This window comes from Caretta caretta, chromosome 1 (genome assembly GCF_965140235.1).
Source record: "Caretta caretta isolate rCarCar2 chromosome 1, rCarCar1.hap1, whole genome shotgun sequence".
Taxonomy (NCBI): Eukaryota; Metazoa; Chordata; order Testudines; family Cheloniidae; genus Caretta; species Caretta caretta.
Genome location: NC_134206.1, coordinates 82,630,428 through 82,658,123, shown reverse-complemented (window position 1 = coordinate 82,658,123; position 27,696 = coordinate 82,630,428). Strand labels below are relative to the sequence as shown.

Here is a 27,696-nt window from a genome sequence, read left to right as displayed (position 1 = left end):
CGATAACATTCTAAATATAGCTGTGTGGATAGCACTTTGAAATTGCAATTTGGGCTGTGAAGCCGACATACATGTGTCCTTAGACAAGTCACTTACCCTTTCTGTGCCTTTGTGCCCTACCTGTAGAGAGGGGATACTGCTTCTTTTGTCCCATTTGTTTATTTAGATGTAACCTCTTTAGGGCAGGGACTGTCTTTAATATGTGTTTGTTATGTGCCTAGCACAATTGGGCCCTGTTCTGAGTTAGGATTTCTAGGTCCTGCTATAATACAAATAAATAATAAAAAATAACATTTCAAAGCATATATGCACAAAGATTTCTGGTCTATCTAAATCAGCAACACCTAGGAAACTTTTAGTTGTGAAATCCTGTTCATTAGAAAGGTTGGCACAAGGAGTTTGGAGGGATTTTGCACCTTTAGGAACCATAAAACTTCTAAGGGATAATATCAGAGATCTTAAGTTTTAAAATGTATCAGCCAACAGATCGTTGTTTTTGTCTGGCATGCATTTAATCTACTGCCACTGCACAATGTGAGCAATAGACGTACAGTAACTCTGCAAAGGGGATTGCAATGTCTGCTAGTGTAATTTTTCCTTTCGAATGGGATTTTTACAGCAGCAATTTTTTTTCAGAAACTTTTCAGCAAGTAAAATCGCTTCATGAGACTCTGCTAAGAGCCAGGATTAATGACTTGCTGGTTTAGTACAGTTCTTATCAACAAGTGAAGATGAAAAGGTTGTCAAAAATGTATCCTCCTTGCAGATTAAAAGAGTATTTCCTGATGTATATTCACAAAGAAAATCAATGTGAAAGTCACCGTACACTATGTGCAAGGTGTGGGCTTTAGGATGGAGTGAGATTCTAGCTATCTGTCTAGGTCTATCTATCAAGTATTTATAGAGCACTAATCAGGCACTGGTTTACAGAGAGACAGACAGCATGCATTCTCCCATCCCTCAACATGTGCATATAAAAATATGCCTCTTCTTTCAGCTTCTTGTGAATATCTTCCCTGTTAGTTCCACTACACAGTGGCATGAAGCTTCTACTTTCTATTGTTTCCCCGGTCTTTCACATTTAGCCTGCAATCATTTAATAGTCTAGTTCTGGTACAGTAGCTGCATTTTCTTAATGTGGCACTCCCAAGTGTTCCCTTTCATTACAGACAGGCTACATTACTGAGAACACATGAGAATGAGCTTGGTCTATGGGGAACAGCTACAAGTAAAAATAAGATAAACAATGCGAGAAAGATTTAAAACATGGAGATTGTCAGAAGTAAAGGAGGAGGTAGTTTAAGCTTTAGGGTGGGGTGAGAGCACTCAGGAAGAAAATTGATTGACAGGAAAAGGAGAACTAAGGGAACAGACAAATAATAACACACCCTAAAGGACACACACGAGAAAAGATTTGTAACAGAAGAAATGTAAAGAGAGGGGAAGGTGCAAAAAAGAAATGCTAAAAATATTTTGAAGTTTCAAAAACAGAGAGGAAGAGGAGGGAGAAGAAATACATTTGTATAAAACTTTGCTCCTAATTTGAATGTAAACAGTGGAGCTGGTTGAAAAAAATTTGCATGTAAAGTATTTTGTCAAAAAAACCCTTTTTTTAAAAAAAAGCCATCATTCTGGAATGATTTTTACTTGTTTTAAAAATTTGTGTTTGATATTTTAATCTATGTTTTAATTCAAATGTTACAGAAATTTGTATGAAAAATTGTTTTTGAAATCATTATTTAAATGTTTTGTTGACTAAAAACCCAATTCTCAGGTAAAAAAGGGCATCACTTTCAGTTGAATATATGGATAACTATTTTTTTTAATTGAGGCAATAATTTCAATAATAAGCCTTATGGAAAACAGATCTATTTTGAATTCAGTAAAATGGAAACAGGGAAATTTCAATTTGTTAGCAAAATTGTTTTCCCATTTGTTGAGCAGCTCTACCGATAAGACTCCACAAAGCAAAAGTAAAAGAACAGTCTGCAATTTCCCTATTAGTTGAGAGAAATGTGTCCCCTGAGTTGGCACTGTTCTTACATTCATTGGGATTTTCTGTTACACCAAAGAAATAATTGCTGTTGGGCTAAATTCTTAGGGCACAAAGAGAGAAAAATCTACCAACATCTACAGTTAAGAAAAACAAACAAAGAAAACATAAAACCAACAAATCACCCCTTACTGTCCCATCATTACTAGGTGAATTCGCAATGCAAAGTTGTCAGTACTAGATTAAGGCAACGGGGACCCTGGTCACACCATAACATGGGGCCCCTTGCAGCCCTACCCCTCCGCCTGGAGAGCCAGTGGGCCCCTCTCCTCCCAGAGAGGAAGTGGCAGTGGCATAGGATCCTTCTAACCCTCCTGCCCCCCGCAGGGATGGCATCAGGGGCCTCTGTCCCTTTGGGAGCAAAAGGGGAAACCGTTGTTCCCCCCAGAGAGAAAGCGGTGGCAGCATGGGGGGCCCATAATACTTACTGCAGCATTGGGGTATATCTCCTTGAGTGAGTGGGATGGGTTTGCTGCACTCTCATCTTCCTGACACACACAAAGTTTCTGTGAGGTGGTGTTGGCAGGACCATCCAGAGCAGTGGGTCTTGGAGGTAACACTCTATTGAGAGGCACAGGAAAGTTTACTCTTCTCAGGGTATGTCTACACTACGAAATTAGGTTGAATTTATAGAAGCTGGTTTTTTGGAAATCGTTTTTATATAGTTGATTGTGTGTGTCTCCACATAAAATGCTCTAAGTGCATTAACTCGGCGGAGTGCTTCCACAGTACCAAGGCTAGCGTCGTCTTCCGGAGTGTTGCACTATGGGTAGCTATCCCACAGTTCCCGCAGTCTCTACCACCCATTGGAATTCTGGATTGAGATCCCAATGCTTGATGGGGCAAAAAAACATTGTCGCGGGTGGTTCTGGGTACATGTTGTCAGGCCCTCCCTCCCTCCGTGAAAGCAATGGCAGACAATCGTTTTGTGCCTTTTTTTCCTGAGTTACCTATGCAGACGTCATACCACGGCAAGCATGGAGCTCGCTCAGATCACTGTCACCGTATGTCTCCTGGGTGCTGGCAGACACGGTACTGCATTGCTACACAGCAGCACCAACCCATTGCCTTGTGGCAGCAGATGATGCAATAGGCCTGAAAACCATCGTCATCGTGTCCGAGGTACTCCTGGCCGCCTCGGTAAGGTTGGTCAGGAGCGCCTGGGTAGACATGGGTGCAGGGACTAATAAATTAGGAGTGACTCAACCAGATCATTCTCTTTCATCCTGCAGGCAGTCTTATTGTACCATCTTATGGTGAGCAGGCAGGAGATGAGGATGAGGAGATGAGGATGGCTAGCAGTCCTATTGCACCGTCTGCTGCCAGCCAAAGATGTAAAAGATAGATGGAGTGGATCAAAACAAGAAATAGACCAGATTTGTTTTGTATTCATTTGCTCCTCCCTCCCTCCGTGAAATCAACAGCCGACAATCATTGGGGTGAGGTATGTCAAGGGGCACCTTGAAAACTTTAATGGAGATTCAGTCCTGCCTGAAATACCAGAGGGAGGGGTAGCTTAGCGGGTTGAGCATTGGCCTGTTAAACCCAGGGTTTTGAGTTCAATCCTTGAGAGGGCCATTCTGCGTGACAGTTGTTTTTGTTTCTCCTTGATGTAAAGCCACCCGCTTCATTGATTTTAATTCCCTGTAAGCCAACCCTGTAAGCCATGTCATCAGTCGCCCCTCCTTCCATCAGAGCAACAGCAGACTATCGTTCCGCGCCTTTTTTCTGTGCAGACACCATACCACGGCAAGCATGGAGCCCGCTCAGATCACTTTCGCAGTTAGGAGCACATTAAACACCATGTGCATTATCCAGTAGTATATGCAGCACCAGAACCTGGCAAAGTGAAACCAGGTGAGTAGGAGATTCTGCCCTCATCACCTGATTCCAGGATCTAGGGTTTATAGTGCTTATGCCTTAATCTGACCTGGCAACTACGTGGTGTGGTTTCAGTGAGCAACAGTCTGGAAATCTAGCTGCAGATTTCACATACTAATAGCAATCAGCTATGGGTTAAGAAATCCCTGTTGCTCTAGGCAGTAAAGCAGCAGATAACACCAACTCAGGATGCATATAGTCCAAATGTGGAAGGTTGGTATGTGTAAAACACTATGCCCTGCTCCTCATCACGAGGAAAAGATCAGCAAACACATATTAAATGTTTAGGAAAAAGTCATAATGTGGGATAGCAGTCAAAAATGTGTGGCAGAAGTACAGATTGTGACAGTACTCAATATGTGTGAGCTGCTTCATCAATATGAATCATTTGTCACCAACATTTCAGATCACTGTATGCATCCCCAATGTTCTTTTGTCGCCTAATGCTGTATTCCAAGGGATGGAACAGGCCACGAGATAGAATCATCTTGAAACTGGAATGTGAAAGGTGCTTTTGCACACTGTGCCATAGAACCAGGAGAAGATTCTGAATGTCAGTCATCACAGACTACAGCCAAGGAACAGATAAGGTATGTATTGGATGTAGTACAGATTAACGCGCCAAAGTTCTTAAGCACATGATTATTTTTAAAGATATCCTTAACTTTAATTGATGTCAATGGGACTTAAGCACATGCCTAAAGTTAAGTATATACTTAAGCACTTTTCTGAATTGAGGCCTCAGAAAAGCCCCTACAGCCAAGGTATGTTTACACAGCAACTAAATACCCACAGCTGAGCCTTGCTGGCCAACTTGGGTTCACAGGGCTCAGGCTGCAGGCTGTTTCACTGCTGGGTAGACATCTGGGCTCATGCTAGAGCCCAGGGTCTAGGACCCTGCAGGGTGGGAGGGTCCCCGCCTGAGCCCAGAAGTCTACACAGCAATGGAACAGCCCTGTAGCTGAGCTCCATGAGCCCGAGTCAGCTGGCATGGGCCAGCCGTGGGTTTTTCTTTGCTGTGTAGACACACTCTAAATGAACACTGGACAGCACATATTCAGATGCAAACAAGTTCAAATGCTGATGCCATTGTCAGTATGACGACAGTACGTAGTGAATGCCATGAACACAGGTATACAGCATCTCCCAAGGAGTAGTGATCCCACTGCTGTATTGCTAATGGCTGTGTCCTTGTGTATGGAGATGAAAATGAGCACTTGATCGCTGCCTTTATCAGCTTTAAAATGTTCGCTCTTGTATCTTGCTCTTTTCTTTCATTGGTCCCTTTTTGCTATGCACCATACATGTGAAGGGACAATATTGACTTTACAGTACAAACAAAAATTGTTTACATGAAAGAATCACTGCCAAAGACTTCTCTCCTACTTTTAATTTGGTTAATAATAATAATGCCCAGCTCTTATATAGCACTTTTTATGCACAGATCTCAGGGCACTTTACAATTTATCAGATATATTACAGCACATCTTCCTAACCACATTCATTTTATCTCAGGCCAAGCTTTTCTAATTGTAATCAAAGAAATATGTAATTTCAGTGAATATGGAAAACTCTGACATTGTTTTCACACAAATAATAGAAAGATCATGTATGTGTATTGTATATATGTGTGTGTATATATGACTATATCTGTTTATATTATATCTATATCACCATATTGGTCTGCTAATTTCTGTATATTTTTTAGCTTTTTAATGTTTTTTCCTAATGAAATGAAATTAAACTACAAAACTTATTTTACTTGTGCAACAAACCAAGTCTGAATCCAATTCTAGCACAAGTCTGACAAATTAACAATGTGCACAAGTATGCTTATTTCACTAATTTTTCAAAGCTGTCATTGACTGCTTTTCACACTGTGATCTTCAGTGTTGGCTCTCCTATCAATTAGAGCAGTGATTTCCAACCTTTCCAGACTACTGTACCCCTTTCAGGAGTCTGATTTGTCTTGCGTACCCCAAGTTTCACCTCACTTAAAAACTACTTGCTTACAAAATCCAGCATAAAAATAGAAAAGTGTCACAGCACATTGGTACTGACAATTGCTTACTTTCTCATTTTTACCATATAATTATAACATTAATCGATTGGAATATAAATATTGTACTTACATTTCAGTATGGTACTTGAGCCTGTTTTTCACTTGTGAGCCTTGTCTGAAGCCTGAGTTCCACTGACCAGGGCGTAAGCATGTGACTTAGCTTTGCTTGGCCCCCTGTGGCATGGGGCCCTGAACAGTTACCTTGCTTGCCAACCCTGCTCTTGTAACCCCCCTAAACCCACCCCACGACACCCCTAGGGGTTGCAATCCCTAGGTTGAGAAACACTGATTTAGATGAGTTGGGTACCCCCTGGAAGTCTTTTGCGTACCCCCAGGGGGACATGTACCCCTGGTTGAGAACCACTGAACTAGAGATTCTTTAGGGGGACAGAGCCATTTATGTACTTCTCTTTTATATACTGAATCACAGGTTCCACATGACAAAATGTGATAGAAGGCGGCCACACAGTTTAGAAGTCTACTGACTGTGTATATACAAATATGAAGATACAACTTGTAAGTTGGAACTGGTAAGGTTACATTATTCTGTGTATCTTCTTTGAAAAAAAATCAATAAAATCCACATACAGTATGCTCATTGTAAAACTACATGTGCTGTATTTAATACTCACTGACGTGACACTTAACAAACAGTCTTGAACTGAGCTCTATTTGCATTTGATTTCTGTCACAGCTTGACAAAAAAGTCTGTTGCTTTCATGTGCCTTTTCTTTTTTACACTCATAACCAAAGAAGCATAGGTGTACCTTGCAGGCAGAACAAAAAATCAAAATGCTCTTTAAAAGGTCTTGAACCCCTTTCCCTACATGTTTATAATGGACCCCAATGTTCAATCACTTCCCCTCCCCAATAGAGATAAGAAAGGAATTGGTTTTTTTTAAGCGCTATTGAATGTTTTGTGAATTTTCACAGTGCATAATGCACAAAGGTCCCAATCTTGAATAAATGAACAATCTCTGAGTAAAAGGCCTTTCCTTGCATGTGACTTCAAGGGAACTGACAGATAGAATCCTCAACCCAGAATAGAATTAAACCCAGGGCACCTATGCAGCCAGGTGATTTCTGGCTACTGCTGGTGTGGAGGGAAGTAGCACAACAGGCTGACTGCTCCCCTTCTTTGTTAGGTTCGGGAAACATGGATTCATGTTGGGTATGGACTCGCCAGCCAAAACCCCTCAGAGCATTCCCTTCCCCCATCCCCATGATGCCTGGCAAATATCTCCTGCAGAGGTCTCCTTCACAATAAAGATGGTGTGGAGTTGTACAGTCCCCCTGCACAGGTCTCTGCTACCTAGACTATACACACACACACAGAGCATTGGAAATCCACTGCTGATAGAACCTAACACACACCTGCATAACTCAGCTCAAGATGTAGCCCATAGTTTTTTAGGTGTGGCTATTTCAATAATCCTGAAGCATTCGATCAATCCAGAGTGCTCAGTGACTCTGAATTCCACTGTACAACCTCTGCGGCAAGATGAGCTAGTGTTAGTAAGTAGCACACCATATGATGACAGAAAACTAATCGTATGCAAAGGATGACAGCAAGAAGGGCTAGAGGTTTTCATTGTCTAGTGCTTTAGCTCTATGATTCTGTATTACATTTAGTATATTACATAAGGAGAGAAATATATGTCAAAGATACTTGTTACGTTATAATTTCTCAGGTTCCTATACCTAGTAGTAGCTTGCAGTCTGTTGTTCTTTTTACCTGAAGTCACTCTGACTCTGCTAATAGGATGCTAGATCATCAAGTTTAGCGTGAATATGATCTTAGCAGAAAAGCTGCTGTTTAAACTTAAAACAAATCAGAGTACTGAAGTCTTTAAAGCTCAGCTTTAATAACAAAAATGGCTTTTGGTAAAAGCTACTCTTTGAACCATGTCATTTTCAAGAGCCTTGGAGACAGAGTGACACAGACCAAGTGTCTTCAGTGAAGTGTCTGCTGTGAAACTCTTCTAGGCTTTAGGGGATACCCCTGGTTCTAAAGCCATTAATAATTTTTTTAAAATTTTGACAAGTTTTTTCCCCACCCCTTCTTTTTGTACTGTGGGACGGCTAGGACTGCTACACAAAGCAGGGACTAGGATTCGGTCAGGGGTTCACCCCCAGGATGGTTTTCTATTCATTGGCTTGTCAGGTGCTAAGCAAATTGAAAATGTTCTGAGATGTGTTTCAAGGATTAGCAGAGTTCCCTTTGCCTAGGATGAGGGCCTTGGGAGGGTCCTGAATGACTTAGGACATAGACTCAGGAGCAGGCTCTGCAAGATTTACCAAGAACAATTAGGATCAGGAAGCTCTTTGTAGCGCTGGAATTTGTTGCTGAGTCACATGGCATTTGCCTGTAAGGAAATGGCACTAGGCTGCCCTTCTGTTAGAGCCATGTATATCTGGGATGTCTTCCTGAACTCATTTGTTTAGAATAATAAACAACAAAATATAGGCCAAAAGGAAAGAGTAGGAAGAACATGGTGCTTATCAGGACTCATTTAATACAACACAACCCACACATTTTTTCTAGGCAAGATAAAGAAGTCCTCAGGCAAATAATCTGTCCACTTAATAATTCAGTTCCTGTACATATGGAGACCCACTTTCTGAGACAAAATTGAACACGTTTCTGTTAAATTGAATATTTTTTTCCATCACATGAAATTACCAGCCTGACTCTGCAGTTTTTGCACAGGCAAAATTTCCACTGACATTAATGGGAGTTTGGCCTACTTTGGCAGGACTGGGCCATGACTTAACCGGTTTTAATGCACCAAGGCCCAGATTTTTAAAGACATTTAGGCATTGTTTTACTCAGCATTGCATGATCTAAGGCCCAGATCCTCAAAGGTATTTAGGCACTTAACCCCCATTGATTTTAGTGGGAGTTAGGCACCTAAATATCTTTGAGGACCAGGGACTAAGTAATTTAGATGGCTAAGTCCCATTTTCAAATGTGACATAGGCATTTAGGAGACAAAGGCTGACACTTCTAAGTGCCTAAATTGATTTAAAAAATGGGATTTAGCTGTCTAATCACTTAAGTTTTGCAATGCTAAGCAGAGCAAAGCCTAAATACCTTTAAAAATGTGGGCTTAGATCCTCAGCTGGTGTAATTCAGGGTAACTCTATTGATTTCAACAGTAAGGATGTCAATGGAGCTACCCAATATACACTGAGTATCTGGCCCGTGGTCTGCAATTCAGTCAGGCCCTGATTCAGAAAGATGCATAAGCATGTGCATGACTTTTAAGCGTGTGATTAGTCAAAAAAATATGTACGTGCTTAAGTATATTGTTGAATTTGGCTCCTAGCTATTACATGAGTGTAGCATCTTAAATGGGCTTTCTAAATCCACATTTTCTAACCTCCCAGACATTCCTGTGTAAAATCACTTTTAGCAGCCAATCTTAATTTCAAATTCTGATTATTGAAAGCAAAAGAATGTCTTTGTAATTTATGCAATATTTATTTAAACCACTAAAGAGAAACTGCTAACAGTGAGACTTGTTTACAGATGTTACTACTCAAAGGTTTTGACAGAATTTTCTTCTTCACAATGGGACAATGTAAGACATACAGATTCTGTAATTTACTGAGTTCTAACTTTAAAATATGCTGCTTCTTTTATGTACAAATCTGGCAATTTTCAGGTCCTAGCTGATGTGTATTTTTTTGTTGTAAAGTTTCAGTGATAAAACATTTGGCTGCTTCTTAATTAGATATAAGATTTCTCTAATTCTATGAATTATCTTTGTAACAGGAATATACTTTCTATTCTGCATATTTTCTGGTGTTTCATATTTTATCCTGAACTTCCAAAGACATTTTAATTAATTTTAAAAAGTACCCAATTTTTCTCCTTAAAAAAAAAGAGGGTATATTTAAAGAGCACACTGAAAACTGGAAAGGGTTTTTGAGAAACTTTGTATTTGTACGCCTCAATATCTTGGTAAATCGTTAAGATTAGATTAAATTAGATGGATAGGTATAGATGTAAATTTAGAACCAATATTATATTTTCTTAAAGGATCTGAAACAATCAGCATGTATGGAAAGTAGTCCGTCTGCTGTGGAAGGCTTGAATGCCCATAGGTCATCTCTCGGGGATATACTGTATATAAACACCACCTGCAAGTTCACAGTTTATGCAAATATAAGCCCTGTTAGACAGAGGTAACATGAATAAACTCTGTCATTTTGTTATATCTATCTCTATAGTTTTTGTGGGTAGGATAGCTTATTATATAGCAATGTGTGTATATGGCTGTGTATATAAAATATATGATGAGCCTGAACTGTGAAGTTTGGATTCAAAACGAGACCTTAACTTCTCCATAGATTAGGATGTTTAGATCTAGTGTGTTGGTCTGAGCCAGTCTCTGAGATATTTCATATGCTATTCCCAGCCCATAGGACTTAAATTTAGTTCCCTGCGCAAAACCCAATTACTCAGGCTTTGTGCTATAAGGGGTGAATTTTACCTTATGTGTATTTTGCTATATTTAAAGGAATTTAAAGTTTGAATAACTCTATAAACAGAAGTTTTGGGGTGAAATCCTGGTTCCATTGAACTCAGTGGAAAAACTCCCATTGATTTCAGTGGGGCCAGAATTTCATCCTTGGTTTTTACAAAAAAAAGTATTAGTTATTTAGAACAATTATATATATTAGAATACACCTTCTGGTGCTCAGTCTTCCCTGACGCATGCAGCAAAGCAATGGTGACAGCAGATGAGGTGAAAGAAAATCAGCTAAGGAAAGAGGAGCACGTGAGTGAGCTCTGTTGCAATTTGGTCCCCTGCAGCATGGTTATGAGGGAAAGGAATATTGTCAAATTTATTATTATATTACTAAGAAAATACTTATTACAAGATAAGTTGCTCCAATTTAAAAGCTATGATGTTCTGCACTGTATGCAGGTGTCTAGTACTTTGATTCTTCAGGACAGATTTCAGTTTAAAAGCATTGTCTGGGACGCATTCAGACGCTAATCTAAGAAAGCAATTAGTAGAAGTACTATTAATTAGTTCATAACACTGTAATCCTTGGCTCGTATAAAAAAAGATCTGTGGACACACCTTTCACATCACAGTGTATATGTGTTTCATGTGAGTATTTACCTCATCCAACTTCCACTGAAATCAATGGAGATTTGCCCATTGACTTTAATGGCAGCTGGATTGGGCCCTATTTGAATATGTATGTATGGTTGAGTGTATGTGTTTGTATGCGTCATCCCCATACAAGCAGGTACCTTGTTTCACCTATAATAAAAAAACCTTTTAGTTTACTTTTATATTCTATTGACGTTTTATTTATGCAAGGTAGCCTATTTCCTCTTGTTTTTTCCTACCCTCCCCCCCAGATGTTCTGGTTAACTTGGATTTAAACATGGAGAGTGGTCAGTTTGGATGAGCTATTACCAGCAGGAGAGTGAGTTTGTGTGTGTATGGGGGTGGGGGGGATGTGAGAAAACCTGGATTTGTGCAGGAAATGGCCCAACTTGATTATCATGCACATTGTGTAAAGAGTTGTCACTTTGGATGGCCTATCACCAGCAGGAGAGTGAATTTGTGTGGGGGGGTGGATGGTGAGAAAACCTGGATTTGTGCTGGAAATGGCCCAACCTGATGATCACTTTAGATATGCTATTACCAGCAGGACAGTGGGGTGGGAGGAGGTATTGTTTCATATTCTCTGTGTATATATATAGTCTGCTGCAGTTTCCACGGTATGCATCCGATGAAGTGAGCTGTAGCTCACGAAAGCTCATGCTCAAATAAATTGGTTAGTCTCTAAGGTGCCACAAGTACTCCTTTTCTTTTTGCGAATACAGACTAACACGGCTGTTACTCTGAAACCTCTCTTTAGTATAAAAATAAATCCAAATAAATAAATTGTGCAAGTATATTTTACTGTATACCATAGGACTGTACATATCTACACATAGTACATCTACATATCCCACCCAATGAACCACATTTAGAGATTCACTGGTGAAAAAAAAAATTGGGGGGCAGTTCTTCATCTGTCTTATACAGCCTGCATTACCATAGCATCTGACCATCTCACTATATTTAGCCTTACAAAGGTTCTGTGAGGCAGAGAATTACTCTTAGCCCCATTTTACAGATGGGGACCAGAGAGACACATTGTTCCTTGAACTTGCACAGCACTCAGATCTCCCACATTCCAGGCTACCACACTAACCATTGCACAATCTTTTTGGTCCTATTTTAGGCACCTTTGGATGTAAACAAATTCCTTTGTTTTCTGTATTCCTTTGCTCCTTCTGTCTTATTTCCCATCTACAATTGAAATCCTGTGTTTGTGATATCAGAGGTGGTTGCTATGGAAATTATGATGATGCCACAAAGAGAGGATCATGACTGTAGGTGAGGGGCAGCTGAATGCTTAAGAAGCAAATAATATTTTCATGCAAATATAATATTTAATGTCCCTAACAGTAAAAATGCTAGAATATAAAAACAGAAGCTGCATGACACACAGACAATGTGTTTCTAACTAGAATATTTTTCAAAGTTTTCCAGAAGGCATCAGTTGCTTTTTAAGCAGGTTATTTAGCACAGGACTCCAATAGGAAGATTACAAAAATGCCCCTGTTTTGCCTACACTTAAACTAATCATGTAGCCAAGATCTTAAATTTGTGCAGTTTCTCATTCCTCAAGAATGTTCGTCCCTGTCAAATTGCTGCAAGAAAAAAGCTCCATGAAAGCAATTTACACATAAACACCTACACTCTAGCTGCCCCATAAATCGATGTTCCCTCTTTTTTTAAGTGTAATGTTTCACCTCCTTGGTTAAATATATAAATCTGTTTTTAAAAAATAAATAAAATGGGGCAAAAAGATCTTTAATATGAAATGATTCTTAGATTTGGATAACAATGTATCAGATTATTTGGAAACTCCCCTGATGCACAGTCAGGAGAGCTGGTTGTAGGCGATCCTGGCTAGTGGTCAGAGAGCACTAGTTGGCATCCAAATGACAGAGCCCAAGGTCAAGGCAGAGTCTGAGTCAGGGATCAGAGCTGAAGGTCAGAACCAAAGTCAGATTCCAAATGCCAGAGCCAAGGGTCGAGACAGTGTTGGAGCAAGGTACCAGAGTTGATTATCTGGAGTCAGGGAAGCCAAGGAGCAGGGCTGGTTCTAAGGCAGGAACAGGGCTGGCAGTGAGGCAAGCAAACGGAGGCAGAGAATCCACAGCTGTGTGCATTGAGCAACCACTGACCCTCTAAAGCTGCTGGGTTTAAGAGCAAGCCACCTGACTGCCTTAGCCAATCATGTGGTTCTGCTGTGGCCCAGCTGCACTCATTGGCTGAGTAGTGACTGGACAGGCAGAGCTGCAGGCCCTCTTTCCTGACTTGCTCTTGGTAACTGTTGTTTAAGGAAGTCCACTGAGGGGGGCAGTCACGCCCTGTCCTCCTATTCGCTCCGCCATTCCTGTAGACAGACCAAAATTAATTTAAAAGGGGAGAAATATCACCTACCATTAGACGTAATGACTCACTCTGAGCACTGAACTAACGGTGTGGTTTACTTTCTTCAAAGTTCATATTGTCATTACAAGCAGGACGGGTAATACGTGTCCTCATCATTGGTTATATATAGTTTTGGGCAAATTGGTACAGTAGCTTTGATTCAAGTTCCTTCCCCGATGCAGCTTTGTTGGCCAAATTACAATGCCACATTTTTAATTAATGCCTTTGTCACTGTTTCAGTTCTTTTATCTTTCAGAGCTTGTGACACTGTGTACTTTGAGAAGATACCATACACCACCAGCAGACGCCAAACTGCACATGGTTTTTCCAGTAAAGGTCTTTTCAAGTCAATCTTTATGAGCTCCAGGCTTTGCTGGGCTGAAGGGAGCTTTTCTCTTTCTTTCTGGTGCTATTTTCTTTTGACATATAAGAGATAAGTGCACATGTAATCAATGGTGCCTGCAGCTGTATGTACATTATGCCTGGTGCATGCCATTGGTAGGGGTGACCAAGGCTTGGGCTACTGGCAGTGGGATGAGGCTCCACAGGCCCTCAGTGGGGAGCCCTGATGCAGGAACTGGTCCCACACCAGCAGTAAGGAGAAGCAGCGCTGGCAACCCCACTACCCATTCAGGGTTTGGCCCCGCAAACCTCCATCATAACGGGGAAAGGAGAGGGACCAAAACTGAGTCAGTGGGCATTGTAACATGACGCATGGGGATTGCAGTGCCATCAGGGCTGGCTCTAGGTTTTTTGCCTCCCCAAGCAAAAAATTTGCCACCCCAAGCTCCGAGAGCACAACTGCCCAAGCAACAACAACAACACAAAAGGATGGCCGGAATGCCACCCCTGGAATTGTGCCACCCCAAGCATGTGCTTGCTGTGTTGGTGCCTAGAGCCGGTCCTGAGTGCCACTCAGGTTTAGGCTCCTGACAGAGAGGCTGTAGGGCCTTCGTGGGCAGGGTGGAGGCCAGTATTGTTTCTTTTTGCCACTGCTGTGGGGCAGACTCCTGTGTTAGGCCCCCCTCCAGGGGCTTGCACAGCTTCACCCCACTTCCAGCAGCCCATGTCCCTTCTGCTCTGCCCACAGGACTCACTCAGTGACGCCTTCAAGACCAGCAGCTGTGGTGTTTGCCTACACGGGGAAGCTGGCTGGGAAAGGGGTGCTGGGGAGCCTTGGTGGGTCACAGAAATGTGTGGGGAGGGGTTGGTTGTGCACACCATGCAAAAAATATCTGTGGGTGCCCCTGGTTTTTTAACGTAATTCTTAACTTCTTTGTCTCTATCCACACAGAAGGATCCGCTCAGATGATACTTCAATATATTAAAGGAAACTACTGAAGGAATCTAACTATATGAGGAAATCTTCAGTTCTCAAGACTTGGGTTAGATAATTACAGTTCCACCATGAAATATTATGAGTGATTATCAGTCCAAAAGGTGTTCTCTGTAACTGAAACAATCTACAGGGCATCACAAAGAAGGTTGTTGGATTTGGGTATAGCTGGAGTTTCTTTTGCTATATCAATCTGATGGTATCCAAATATCAAATTAAAGCTATTGTACTATTTAATACTTTTTATTTTATACAGTGTGCCAGGTATATTAGGAAGTGGGTGACTGTCATGAACTGTCTTACAGTTAAGTCTCCTGCAATCAACACATGACTCTGCATTAGATTCTGACAATTATGATTGGAAATGCCTAAAATATTTTAAGCGGAATACTGTTATCAGTATTTACTTTACTGTTATCAGCTATGGCAGCAGATTCAGATGTGACTACTGCACTACTGGGATAATCTCTGGTTTAAGAGTATGTGATGGATCTGCAAAGCAGGACAGCACAAGTCCTATCAGCCCACTGCCCTTGGCACTTCCCTTTCCCCTGAAGCAGGAAGTGGCTGGGCTCTGTTTGGGAGTGGGAGCTATATGGCAGCAGGGAGCTGGAGATACACCCGGGTGCAGGTCTGTGTGTGACCCATAGGGAAGTAGCAGCTGCTGGGCAGGGACCAGTGCAAAGGGGCTCCAATGAGAGAGACCAAGTGAGTCTATCTTGGAAACCTACAAGCTCCTATTTGTAGATCCCTGCAAAATCCATAGATATCCACTTTATATCCGTAGATACCTGCATCCATGGATGAGGCTATCCGTGGACCATTTTTGCAGATCGTGGATGGATGTGGATCCAAATTTTATATCTAAAGCCCTGCAAATCTGCAGATATCCGCTTTATATCCATGGATCGTTTTTGTGGCTCGCAGATCGGATGCAGATGCAAATGTTGTATCCGTGCAGGAATTTATCTATTTGCTTGAATGGAGACTTGACTCTCAATTGGACTGTCCCGGGGACCCAAACAAGAACCACTACTACCCAGGTTGAACTGTAACTGATTAAGCCTCTGTACCTAGGAGATCTGCAGCCTTTCCCTTTCCCTTTCCAGCCCTTTCACTTAGCCATGTGTCTCAGTAGTTTTTGGGCCCACATAAGGTCTAGCAGTTAAAGCACCTATGGTACTTGCCTGAGTTGTGGTGCACTTGCCACCCTCAGGTTTTGGTGTACTGGGCAGCCACCATAATTACAAACAATCTTACACTACATTTGATCATATCACAAGTCATATTCCTTGTCAACACTTTGGCATAGTGCAGACTCAGCTTTTCTAGTTGATGTCCTTGTCCTCTTTGACTGACTGTTCTATCAAGTCTATCTCTAAGCCCTTCACTTAAGAGACTTAATTAGAGCTTTTCGCTCCATAAGAAGCTGTGGGAAAGAATCTGTGTATAACAATTATCCCCACATCCTGATTGCTCACCGTCTTAGCATCCTTGTCAGTCATACTGATTATTCTCACCTGGAACACATTCCCTTTGGTCCTGATTGAAACAGTTCTCATGACTGTGTATTCATAGTTTCAAACTACAGCAGAGAGGGAAATGGTTTTCCAATCCACAAAACGTTTTGAGATTTCAAAATTTTCCCCCTTCTGCACTAGGATGGAACCGAGATCTTTTGAAAAGTGCATGTGAGAGTAGGAGTGTGAATGCAGAGGCATCCATCATAACCTGCTGATTAGGGCACTCACATGGCTGTGGGAGACCTAGCTTCAAGTCCCTGGTCTGCAATTCTCTGACCTCCCAGGTGAGTGCTCTGACTCTTGGGTTATTGGCTGTTCTGGGGTGGGTCTCTTTCAGTGTCTCCTGCTGAAGAAACTGAATAAATAATTAAATATTTATTGGAACAGGGACTTGGACCCGAGTCTCCCACATCCTGTGAGAATGCCCTAACCTCTCTCTCTCTCTCACTCTCACTCTCTCACCAGAAATTCCATCCTAGACCTGAGGAGAGCTTTGTTGAAACTGGTGTGTTCCCATGAAAAGTTTTGGTTTGGATGAATCAGCATTTTCCAATACAAATATTTTAAAACATGAGGGGGAAAAATCCCAATCAGATTTACTTCAAACACCCCACAAATCAACTGCTGCCATATTTTGTGTTTAGAGACAGTCGAGCATGATGACACAGCTTAATGTCCATTTTACTCCAAGCCACCAGAGAATGGAGATCTCTGTCCAGCTGGTGGCATGGTGGGACTGCCTCTCAGGGCTGAAGATTTTGCCTTTCTGCTTGATATTCACTTCCACCAAACAACATCTAGCAAACATGGTTTTAGAAAATTCCACAGGAAATCATGTAGTGCAATTTGATAAAGTCTACCCCTCACCTAAGAAATGTTTGACACCACAACAGGGTCTGTTTACTATGCAGAAATTCCATGTTTTGTGGAAGTTTTACATACTCCTCAGTTTGCAAGGGCTGATGATTAATAATTACTAATATAAATTCCTGTAAAATTGTTATTTTTCCTGTCAGCACTGGTCGATCTCCACATCAAATTTAAAGCAAACTCTGCTTCCATAGTCAAAACCATGGAGTATTTTGAGCTTTAGGTTTATTCAGTATATTATTTTCCTTCAGCAGAAGATCATTAACTTTGCACATTAAGCCATTTATGCACTTACTTTTTAATGGTATTCTTCTATTGCTTACTGTTGGACCTGGACACCTTTCTGCATGGATGAAGTGACATATTTGAAGTGGTGCAGGAAAAGGTGTGCCAGATAGTCTTTGTAAAGTATACAAATAAATGTTAGGAGCTCACCTTCCTGACAGAGGTACTTCACTGCCTTCTCATCTGATCAGTCATTCACAGAGGTTAAGTTTCAAGTCTGTTAAATCCTCCTGAATTTCATAATCATCTGCACAGATAGTAAATTGCTTCTCCATCAAGAGTGCTTTAGTCTATTTGAAGCCATGGCCTGCCACCAGTTGTGATATTTGCTGCTTCAGATAAACCATACGTACTGGTAACACTACAAGTCATAGGCAGGAACACACACAGGAATGCAGAACAGAAGCCCTCATCAAGAGCTTCTTACTAGGCCAACCACAATGCATGCAGGCAGGACTATGGTAAATATACCGAGCCACCTGTTATTGGAAGCACTATTTGCATTTATCAGTCAAATATTTTCTTACCAGCTCGTCCAGTCATTTGAAATATCTCAAGCGAAAGGAAGGGGGAAATACATGAGATCCCTTCCTCCCTTTATTCCCATGACAACCATAAATTCTCCAGAAAGCTTTTTAACCTTAAAAAGGACAAATCAGCTTGACCCAGAAGAGCTATTGCTATAACCTGATCTTCCAAAAAAGAGTAGATGGTACCTAACTGAATTAAAGAATGGTGGGCTTGCCCAGCTGTCCCCTCGAGACATAAGAGATAAGGGGCATTGGACTAGAGGGACGTGAGAGGCCTCTGAGTCTGTGCCAGAAGAGTTGCCACAACAGATAAAAAGTGGGAGAGAGAGAGAGTATACAGTCCCTGTTTGAACCTCCTCATCTCCATTTTGGATTTGTATATAAATTCCCTAAGCATACATTTCAGAGCCTCACAAAAGATTCAGCTGGGTTCAGATGAAAGTTCCTGAGGTGCTAGGAACAGGAAGTTCCAGAACCCTTTTTAATTGATGCTCCTATACCAGGTTATGTTCCACACTATACAACTTCCTGACTAAAAGGCGAAAGGTTGACACTTCATTCACTTGTTATGTTACAAGCTGCAGCTCATACCACTATATCTAAAACAGTTTACTCCAGTCCATGATGCAAACATACTATGGCCAGGAATGTTACACAAATGCCTGTGAATCTGTGGTTCTCAGGCTGTAAGGTGGCTTCTCCTCGTTTCCAGCTGCTAAGTTTATTTAAAAACATTAGTAACTTTTAGTTTTCCTTGTAACCTGTAGTTGCCTCAGGGAAGTTGTCTGGTCACAAATGAGAAGGGATTCTAGTAGCATATAGTCTGCACTTGGGCAAAAGTTTGAGAGCCCCTGCTATGTAAATAAACAGATAAAAATAATGCATATGGTTAGTTAAAATGGAGTGAAGAAACCATCTCTCTCTGACAAAAGCTTAGCATTCTTTATAATTCTACTCTTTGGTTTCTTCCTTTACTATTAGTGATAATAGGCCAAATTCATCCCTGATGTAACTCCACTGAAGACGATGAAGTTATTTCAGGGATGAATTTGGCCCATTTTGCTTTTCAGGAACCTAAAAAACCAGAAATGCCACATCTTTGTCACTATTTCAACTTGAACGCTATTCAGAGGAGGGATGCACAATACATCTTTGTCTTCTTCCTGCTAATAACACACATTGTAGGTCAGCTGCATCATTAACATTTGCAGCTGATGCATTTGCCTAGTCAGTATAAATTTCTTGGAACTGTACAGTCCTACCCATTGTTTTCAAAACCTTGATTTTTCTTAGCATTATCATCATCCAAATGTATTTAAAGATGAAACTATTAGAAACACAATTGGTGAATTAATGTCATGAGGACTGCTGCTGGCAGCTCATCAATTTTTGATATGCCACTCAGACAAATGAAACATAAGCCACCCAGAACAAGGGGACCTTTTGACACTTCAAAGGAAACCCCTATGGGTGGTTTCCTCTTGAAGCCGCACTAAACTGGCTCGATCTCCTCAGCTGGAAGCTGCCAATGTCTCATTAACCCCTAAACAGGCCCTGCATGAGCTTTTCTTTTCAGCTATAATTATGCCATGCACTCCTGTTATGCTGTACTGAATTGCAACACTGTCACCAGCACATTATAAACATCCACCCTAATTGAAAAGCAGATTAGACTCTCCTGTTAATTAGCCAAAAGCCCGCCCACTTGCATGCATTATGATTGCCTCTTAAATACTGAGGATGTTAAAATCCCTCAGAAAGACAAGGCAGACTTAATTGCAATAACCTGCAAATTAAGTTTAATTTACTTTAAATTTACCGGTTTAGCAGGCTCATTTGATGGTGTTAATGTTCTAGCAAATTAATTATCTGAATTAGTCATGCCTGGTGGAGTTTTGCAGCAGAATACATTGTATAGTGGCCTATTAATAACAGACAAACAGGACAGGATTAATGAGAAGATTATGCTAAAGTTCTTTTTTAAAAACAAGGATCTTGCATGAATTCAAATATAATCACCAAAGTGCAAATACAGACACAGAATATAAACAAACTGAAATTTATTATACTCTATGGCATGCCATCTAAGAGAAACAGTAAAACATTACCAGTGAAATATTTGATAGAAGGAGGCCTCTTCTATGCACTCAAGTAGATCACTTCTCACAGCAAAACATTTCCCATTAACTGTTGTGTCTGTACCAGACTTCAAATATGTAAGTGCTTTTGAGAGTACTTGTACTACACAGAGAGAGCTGATAAATAAATTAGAAATAACATCTCATACGTTAATTCCATAGTCCACTTTGTGGCTTATGAGGCAGTGAGATTGCTTTTTTGTATTCCATTGCTAACCACTGTCTCTGCTGTAGTGAAAAATAAAGAAAGAAAGAAATAGTTCTATACTGAGATATAGCTGCAAGTAAACAGGGAAAGGAACCCCTTGCTTTCCTCTGTTCCCTACAGAAATACAGCAGGAGGGGGGAAAACCCTCTAATTGCCTTTGGAATAGCTTTCAAAATAACAGGACTTGTAAACAATGTCAAAGTAGAATCACTCAGCTTGCAGAAAATGTTGAATGACACTGCTGAGGAAATGAAGACAGCAGTGACAAATATCCATTTATCTGGCCCTTCTTAGGAAAGTTCAGACTGGTTACTTGCTAAGTGTTGCCTCTTACATTAAGTCTCTGTGGTGGAAAGAAAATGCCTCAAGGGATCCAAAAAATAATCATTGGTCAGCTTGAACTGAATGCAATTGAATTTAAAATCTTAGATTATTGATTGGAATCTGGCTGTCAAAGCCATCATTTGCTGTGAATAGTCAATGCTTTTGCCAACATCCATTCAAGCTGCTTTCGTGCTATGGTGCACTGTGCCCAACAAAAGACCCCACACTTGCATCATTCCTACATGTCTTGTATCTTGTGTGAAATAAAAATGCCACCACTTGAAAGGAAAGACTGAACTGTGCATTTCTTAGGAACAAATTCTCTTGTTAAAGAAAGAAAGGTTTCGTGGGAGAAAAATATGCGTAATTGCTCTGTGGGACATACTTTAACTTTTGAGGGAAAAAAACCTAAAATGAAAAAAAGTTTCAATTTTTTAAAATTTGTGTTGATATATCATGCAGGTCCTTGCTCCTAGGCTTGTTTTTTCTCCATCTCTGTCTCAGAGAGATTACAATTTGCAGCACTAAATGAAATTGGCAGAAAAGAAGCATTATTAAAATTTGGCAGAAAAAGGACAATAACAGCATTCCACTTTAGTCATTCCACTTTAAAAAGCTGGTTCATGAAGGGCTGAAATGACTTGAGTAAAAACCTCTAGGGAATAGAAAATACACCATGAAGAAAATGGATTTCTGTGACACATAAACAAAAGGCAAATGACTAATATATTTACATATAACATGTGGTGTATTCATTGTACACCATGGTGACAGAGTTGTTTACTTCATTTATAATTTATACAGCAAAATCTTATTATATGTGTAACTAATTTGCCCAATGATAATATACAATGGGAGATGAGGCTGCCATTATATTCTGTCATTAAGAACAAAAGATTTTCATTTGTTAGTTAATTTTTCCCCCTGGCGTCCTTTCCCATAGTATACAACCTACACACTTATGTTTCTTTTAAATCATGGTGACATTGAGGTAAGAAGAAAGTACCAATGAACTTCTGAAAAAAAAACAAAAAACCCACACATATCTGCTTTAAATAGTCCTCACTTCTCGAGTTCCCTATGATATCAGCAATGACAATATACAAAGAACCTTTCACAGGTGATGTGTACATACCAAAAAAAAAAAAGGGAATGTCAAAATAAATATAGTCCCCAGAAGATCTTTTCTCTGAAAAAATTTCAAACATATACTAGAAGCAGCATTAGAATGTATGACTAGACAGTTCATCTCAGACTACAGGGAGCGGGTGGGAGGGCGGTGATGAGGGAATTATCTTGATATATTTTCCACTGTGGCACACAAGACAGTGTGAGCCTCTGAAAGGAATTGTTATCACCAACTCAGTCATTCCCTTCTATGGTGAGTGTATTACAGAGGGAGTAGAAGTCTGCAAAATATTCCAGAACAGAAGTATTTGCTTCCTATGCTACACACACATAATCTTGAATTAATTCAAATGTAATCATCTAAGTACAAATACTGAGATATAAACACATATATTTGTATTTATTTCAGCTATGTCCATCTTCCTTTGTTGCACCTTTGGAAAAGAAAAATCCACCTTTGCGAATTTGTAAAGACATAGCAATTTAATAACTGTCAAGTCCCTTCTGAATTTTCATTGCAAAAATCATTCCAGTCTAGGGAATGGGAAGGGAAGAGGGAAATGCTTTTAAACAATAAAATGTATTTTCCTGAAGCTTGGAGCTGTCAGACTTCATTGAATATAATAGACCCTGACAGTTCATGGCCACTCTTAAAAACTGGGTGAAGCATTTGCGGTTGCAAATGAGTGTGTTAATAACACAGAAGGACTTTATTTGGATAAAGTGGGAACTGCTGTTGAACCTGGGCATGTAGCACCAAAACCTTTTACTACCTAAATTAATGTACTGTGCAAATATCTCTATAGTGACACTCCAGCAGTCCATTTGATACAGTCAGAGCTGTATGCATCAAAGCCTTAGTGTGTTCAACCTAAATGCTGACAAGGCTGTAAGTTCAAAAAGCAGGTAAGAAAGTGAATCTCAGCATGCCAGCAGTGAGAATGTAATATACAGTGCACATGCATGGAAAGGTTTTAGAGCTATTTTGTCTGGATCGGGCTGAGGGAGAGAATCACATCCCTGATCCCGGTGTCACTTCACTGCATTAACTCCCATAGGCTCAGTTACAGGAGGAGCCCAGAGATGGGAACTGAGGTTTGACTATGAGAAAGTGCCACAGTAGATCAAAAGACAACAAAGGAAGAGTAAGTAATGCAAAGGAGAAGAGGGAATTGCAAAAATACCCATAAGAGTTAGGCATTTTTCCCTTCTGTGAAAGGTACAAAAATATTGCATTGCTAACTTTGCTTTTCTGTAGATTTTCAATATGTTCATTACTGGCCTAGAGAAAGGTGGCAAAGTTTGTTGCTGACATCCAAACTGAAAATATTTTGACCTAAGATCATCTTCAGGAAGATCTGGATGCATTAAGTGAGTGGTCTGCAAAATGGCTGATGCGATGGAGTTTTGACACAAGCAAATGGAGAGGCTGCTTTTGGGTTCTAAAATCGTGAAGTCTATTTATCTTTAGTCACCTTTTATCTGCTAGTCATCATTCTATGTAGGCACCTAGAAATGAACTGTTGCTGCCTACATAACTGAGTGTACCTAAGAATGAAAGGGACATAAGGCTAGATTTTTCAAAGAGCTCAGGTCTCATTTAGCTACATAAATAAGTAATAATAAATAAGTAATAAATAAATACTCAGATTTTCCAAAGAGCTCAGCACCCAACTGCAACCAAAGTGCTGGGCTGTTCGGAAAGTCTCACCACTTATTTTGGTGCCTAAATGGGTGCTGAACACTTCTAAAAATCTGGCACCTTGAAACACAAATAAACTGGTGCATGAAGATGAGACCACATTGATCAATCATGGCAAAGAAGTTCAATAGGATCCTTAGCTGAATTGAAATAATAAAAGGGGACATTTGTATATGTACTTAGATTGTAAGCCGTTTGGGCCTGGGACCACGTCATTTTGTGAGTTTGCAGTGTGCCTAGCACAAAAGGACCTCAGTCCTGATCAAGGCTTCTGGGTGCTTTAGGTTCTGTGTGGATCAAAAGCTTGTCCCTCTCACCAGAAGAAGTGGGTCCAATAAAAGATACTACCTCACCTGCCTTGTCTCTCTAATATCCTGGGACCAGCACGGCTACAACAACACTGCATACATTCTTAGTTGTGTGGCGTTTTTTTTTTAAATATAAACTGTCCCCAAAGCATCTGCAGACAATGGGCTTCCTTCCTGCACTCAAACCTCTCACCTGTGGGGTGCCTACTACATATGGCTACATATAGGGTAGCCAGCCGATGATTCTAGGTCTGAAGGTTGTTCTATTGTTGTCCAAGAGGCAGGGGTAAGTCCTTGCAGATGTCAGAAGGCAGAAAGTCCATTGAAGTCCACACTCCAATGCCAGTAGAGTGTGCCACAGGGCCCTTCCTATTACCTAACCCTCATACTCAGTTGCTCCTCTTTTCCTCTCATGTTCCCTCAGCCAACAGTGCATCTCAGAATCCCCAGGGTCCTGGCTCCAGGAGGGGTGGGGCCTTCCCTTTCTCAACCTTCAGACCTATCAGTGTGGGACATCAGCAATCAAAATATATGACAAATGACCAAAATGTGGCAATCTGCATTTTGTTTCATGCTTCATCATAACTGATGGATTCCAATTTTTTTAACTAAAACCCTGTTTTTAAGGATATTTTCTCACTGTGCACATTAAATAAAACATTTTTAAGATAGAAAATTGGAAATACAAATTCTATTATATGCTACCCTAAGGGCTTCCCACATGAATCATCAGCAAGCTTTCAAATCCCTAGCATTGATTACTATCACTTGAGCTAGAGAGAATAATTACTAGCCTTTATGTGGAACAGTTCACTACTGGGGGACTTGGCATAAACTTTGCCAACGGGTTACAAAGTATTTGTTAGACAGCAATAAAATATTGGGGATCAGGAAATTTGGGCTCTACCCCTGAGTTGTGAGTATAATGTGGTACAGAGTATAGAGATAGGCTAACCAAAGCACATAGGTTTGGTCTATTCAATCTGAGTAGCAGTGTTTCTGAATGACTAACCTGTAGGTCTTCCATATTACAGATCTGAGTTCCATCCTAACACTATCTGAAATGACATTGTACAACCTCTCTTAACGTATTTAGTGGGTAATGCTTGACTGCCTAGGTCACATGAGATCTCTGGGCAGGGAACATGGGGTCTAAGTGAGCTCCTACATCCTGGTGTTGCTGAGTCTCTCCTTCCTGAAATTTCACATAAGATTCTAGCCTGCCATGTACTGGGGGAACGGAGATGTTGCATGGAACAACATCAACAAGGGGGTTGTGGAGGGAAAATGAGGATGTCAGTTTTAGACAGTGGTGAGGGGATGCTGACATACCTAGAGGTGCAGTTGGTTGAGTAAAATGGGAGCAGCAGGAGATGGGGCCAAAAGGTAGGGAAAATAAGTTTTCACTTATCCTTTGTAACATGGAGCAAAGACCATCCATTAGGATCAGTAAAGGATATCCTGCACAATCAATTCTATGTGGAAACATTACTATGCCAATGTATGATGAAACTCTCAGGTACTGCAAACTGGATACTATTAACTTAGGCTTGAATAAAGACTGGGAGTGGATGTGTCATTACACAAAATAAAACTATTTCCCCATGTTTATTCCTCCCCCCGCTGTTCCTCAGACAGTCTTGTCAACTGCTGGAAAAGGGCCACCTTGATTATCACTACAAAAGTTTTCTGCCCCCCGCTTTCCTGCTGGTAATAGCTCACCTTACCTGATCACTCTCGTTACAGTGTGTATGGTAACACCCCTTGTTTCATGTTCTCTGGGTATATAAATCTCCCCACTATATTTTCCACTGAATGCATCCGATGAAGTGAGCTGTAGCTCATGAAAGCTTATGCTCAAATAAATTTGTTAGTCTCTAAGGTGCCACAAGTACTCCTTTTCTTTTCTCAGATACTGAGAGACTGATCCTTCCTTTTTATCTGTTTCCAGCTTCATCACTACATAACTAGGAATATCAGTCCTAGAGCTAATTCTCCAAAGTATACAATGATTCATACTGCATCTCCACATGGAAAGAATGAAGTCCATAAATATTAAGGGGTTGGTGGCAAGTAATTATGTCCCAAATATGACCTAACTGAAAGGTGTTAGAATCTCAGAGTTTTCCATCTCAATCTGTTTGGCTGACTGGTTTGATTTTTTTTTTTTGAGGTGATAGTACATTCCCACACCCCTGCTTCAGATTTTCCATACAGATTGATGGATGACAGGACTCTATATGCATTCTAGACTTTGAATATTAACTTTTTCTGCAACATGAGGAAAAAATATCATGGAGACAGTACTTCTGGCTTTCACACTTTTACTGTGAGTCTCATGATATTTGGTAGTGTTCTTAAAGCCAAAGGTTCTGGTTTCACATGATTATGGGAGAATCTCAACTTTCATTTAAAAAAAAGTAAGTTTGTCGCCATCATGATTGTGAAGAAAAACTTGAAAATGTGACCAGCCTGTACCCTAAAGATTAAAAAAACAGAAGATAGACAAGCCCTCTCAAATGTATTATTATTAGAAATACTGATGACCTTTAAGCCAGTCTCATAATTTTTGAGCTTTTGAGGTTGGCAATAATGTGAACTGGGAGGTTTTTCTCTTCTAGGAAATTTCAGAAATTTTAATAAAATCTGAGGGTAGTTGCCCAGTTATGCCACATGTATAAACTGTCATCAGCAATATCAATAGATGCTTGCTAAATCTAAACTCAATACAACAAACACTTTTTAAAGGTATTGCAGAGATGCCTACTGTTTGGGGAAGGAGAAGTTTGAGTGGATATGAAGGGACACGGTTTTAATACAAAAAGAACAGGAGTACTTGTGGCACCTTAGAGACTAACACATTTATTTGAGCATAAGCTTTCGTGAGCTACAGCTCACTTCATCAGATCTTGGTAAGTGGAAGTTTTTCTTTCCCCTTCCCTTCTAATTCACAGTGAGACATAGTCCATTTGAATTTAATTCTTCCCATCTAATTGATCTGTCGAGGATCAGATTATGTTGTCATAGGTGTGTGAAAATCCACAGGCACAGGATCATGGAAAACTCCATGAGTGTTTATAATTTGCTTTTTCCTGCAGATTAAACCTCTTTCTACGTAATTATTGGTGCCCATTTGGCAAATATATAAACAGGTAGCACAGAAACTAGTTTCCCTGGGCAGATGTAATGTAATGTAATTGAGAAAGCAATGACACGCTGCTCTTAAGTTTACATTTTACAGTGAGTCCATATGCCAACCTTCATCTATGGTGGAACTTCCAAGGGAGTAGCATTCACATCAAGGAGGATATGTGACCCTCAGTTGGGATACACAAGGCAAGTATAAGCTCTAAAGCGGCCACTACCATTGGTGGATGAAATCCACCATCACCCACTCTATGGGTGTAGAGGCTGACCATGCCTTTGTGCTCTGGATGGGCATCAAACCTGCAGAGACCTAAGTGAGGCGATCAATGGCTCTATAGTTTATAAAATGGATATCACCACCATATAAGTGATATGGACTGATACATACATTTATTAATATACCAGATTAAAGGCATCATTATCCTATACTAGAGGTAGTTTCTGTAAGATTGTGCCCTCACCATGTGAATATTTAGGAAAAAAACATACATTTTCTTTTTCTTATAAACAATGAAAAATGCAAAAGAAATTCACACATAAAACTCCATTTCAGCAATTTGACTTAGATGTATAAAGGGAACTAACAAATAACATTAAAAGTAAAAAAATAACTTAGATTTTATAGCCTGGGGCCACACTGTTAGCCTGTTTGGGGATTTCCTCCGTCAAGTCTAGGAAACT

General features: G+C 40.4%; 2 long non-coding RNA genes across 3 annotated transcripts in view; one reads left to right on the top strand and one right to left on the bottom strand.

Annotated features, from left to right (window-relative positions):
* The window catches only part of LOC125637847 (uncharacterized), a 149,352-nt gene extending 135,263 nt beyond the window's left edge, over nt 1-14,089 (top strand). Inside the window, exons 5-7 of the long non-coding RNA XR_012668803.1 lie at nt 4,341-4,524; nt 6,427-6,526; nt 13,773-14,089. This is a non-coding gene — a long non-coding RNA (uncharacterized LOC125637847). The remainder of the gene's footprint in view (nt 1-4,340; nt 4,525-6,426; nt 6,527-13,772) is intronic.
* LOC125637856 (uncharacterized) overlaps nt 1-27,696 on the bottom strand; it is a 223,932-nt gene that overhangs the window by 133,999 nt on the left and 62,237 nt on the right. The window lies entirely within an intron of this gene.